Below are 2718 nucleotides of genomic sequence, written 5' to 3' on the forward strand. Positions count from 1 at the left end.
ACGATGGCGGCGGTGGCGTTGGGGGGGTGGCGGTGTCCGGCCGCGCCGGGGTGCGGAGGACGAGGCCCGGCCCCTCCTCGTGGGGCTGAGGAGGCCGCTCGGCCCTCGCCCGCCGCTGCCGCCRCCGTCTCCGCTGTGTTGGGGCGCTGTGGGGACGCCGCCAGCTCCCCCCCCACACACACACACAGCCCTGCCCGGGGCCTGGCCCTCCATTTTGGGGCCCGAAGGCCTGCGTGCAGCCCCGGAGCAGCCGGCCGGGGGCTGGCGCTTGGCGGCCGCCCAGGCGCTCGCCGCCGCCGCCGCTTGCGAGCGAAGGGCCTGGCAGGGCCCCGGCCTGCGTGGGCCGGAGCCGCGGCCGGATCCCGGCGAGCGCCTTCCTCCCGCCGGGGTCGGCCCCGGGCGCTCCGGGAAGGCCCGGCCGTGTGTCTCCCCCCGCTATCCCGCCGCCGCCCCGGCCCGGTTTGCAGGTCCCGGCGCGTGCCGGGAGCCGGCTCCTCCGCTCGGCCCCCGCGAGCAGCTCCGGGAAGGGGGTCTGGCTTGTGTTAAACCCCGGCGTCCCCCCCGCGCCGGTGACCTTCCCGGCAGCCCCGGCCRCGCTGGGGGAAGGGCCGCCGCCAGCCGGGGTGGTGTCGGAGCAGCCACGTGGATTTTCCCTTCCATTTAGGGAGGGAAAAGGGGGGGATTTACCCCCCTTTTGGCTGCTGCTGGCACCCCGGGGCCTGGCTTTGGGGCCCGCCGGGACCCCGTATGGGGCAGAGTGGGGATCACGCGGTGGGATAATGCCGTTTCCAGGGGGCTGGAGCTGTCCCCGTGCCTCCCCTCCGCCTGGGTGCCGGTGGCTCAGCTCAGGGGGGTCCCCAGGAGCTCTGGGCACCGGGGACACGTGGGGACGTGGTGCTGAGCCCTCCTGGGGATGCCGAAAGCCGGCTAACCCGGAGCCAACTTGCCAGCCAGCCCCCAGGAAGGACCCCTGGGAGCATCTGGGTGGGGGGGCTCGGGGGGCACCTCCAAACAGCCCTGGGGGGGTCCTGCACGCTTGCAGGCTTCCCCCCACCGGGACACACGGGGTGGCTGGAAAATCTCTTCATTCCCCTTCATCCCCCCTGGCCAGGCTCCCAGCCAGGTCCCCAGGGGCRGCCAGGGGTGGAAGAGGGTCCTGTCCCCCCCGAAAGTCCCCTGCTGGGGCTCTGGGGTTGGGGACAGTCCTGGGCAGGTGGGACCAGCGAGGGGACCCTGGGAGGAACAGGGACCCCCCCCATCCTGGCACTGACCTGTTGGCCCGACGGGAGGGGATGGGGTGGGGGCTGCCAGCGRGACAGACTGGGCGTTACTGGGAACAGCAGAGCAAGCCCAGGTCCCCCCCAAGGCTCCCACCCTCATCCCACCGGGAGCTGCTTGGGATGGGGGAGGATCCAGGAGTCCTCCCAGCCCCCAAAWCCTGCCTGGCCGAGGGGCTCCAATCCCCCCATGCTTTGCTTGGACTCATCCCAGCGCAGCACTGGGAGACGCCGGTGGGCACCCAGGCACCGGGCGCACGGCCCTCAGCACCCCGGGGTGCCCGCAGCCCGGCGAGGGGCAGAAATAGCAGCTCTGACCCCCCCCTCTCCGAGCCTCTCGCCGGGACGCAGGGAGGCCTGCGCCCACCCGTGGGGTGACACGGCTGGGGGGGGGGGTCCCGAACCCAGCGACGGGGGCTGGYGCCGGCCCCACGAGCTGCCCCGCGCCGGTGGCCGGGCAAGACGGGGACCCTGCTGGTGGCAGGGCCCCGAGGGGACCCCCGGCCCCCGGGCCAGGCTCTCCGAGGAGGGGCCCCCCCCGGCCGCTGCCCTCGTCTTTGTTTCACACTTAAGAGCCTCTAATTAAAACCAGCCACAAAAGCCCTGGCTCGCCGCGCGCTCAAGGTGCCAGCGGAGGATGGGGGTCCGTCACCATGGGAACCAGCGGGGACGCGGGGCCCCCGGCGGAGGCGCGCCGGAGCGGAGCCCGCAGCCCCCTGCGGGAGCGGGCACACGCTTGCACACGCTTGCACACGCTTGCACACACATGCACATGCATGCACACACGTGCGCGGCGCCCGGGAAGAGGGGCGAGCGTGCAAGCGGGCCGGGGGGGGGTCGGTGGGTGCTGGAGGGCAGGGAGCATCGGTGAGCGCTCCTGTGAAACACCCGTGGGCGTGTGTGCGTGTGCGTGTGTGTGTGTGCACCAGGGTTGTGTGCAGTCTTGTGTGGGGGCGCACATTTGCACACATTTGCACGCATATGCGTGTGTGCGTGTGCCGGCGTGTACGTCACAAGTGTGTGGGTGCACGYGGGTGCACGCACGTGCGTGCAAGCAGGCGGGTGCCCAAGGGTGTGCATGCATGTGGGTGTGCGCGCCTGTAGCTGTGTACRYGTGCACACGCGTGTCCGTGCACACGTGTGTGYGCACACACCTGCGTGCAGCTGCGTTGCTTCACCTCCGTGCCTGGCGCCTGCAAGCGCTGCAGGGAAGAAGCGTCTCCTGGGGGTTAGGGAGGTCACTGTCCTCTGAGGCCTGGTCCCTACTGGTCTATACTGGTGTCGTGGGCTGCAATAGCTCCCTGGGTGGGGGGCTCTGTGAGCGGTACTAGCTGGGTGGGCTGCGGGATGAGCCGTGGGGGGGAAGGTGTGGGGTGAGGTGTGGGGTGCACTGCGAGATGAGTGTTGGGGTGCACCGTGGGGTGAGCTATGGGGTGCACGG

Source organism: Apteryx rowi, unplaced genomic scaffold (genome assembly GCF_003343035.1).
Source record: "Apteryx rowi isolate R43461 unplaced genomic scaffold, aptRow1 scaffold_1276, whole genome shotgun sequence".
Lineage (NCBI taxonomy): Eukaryota > Metazoa > Chordata > Aves > Apterygiformes > Apterygidae > Apteryx > Apteryx rowi.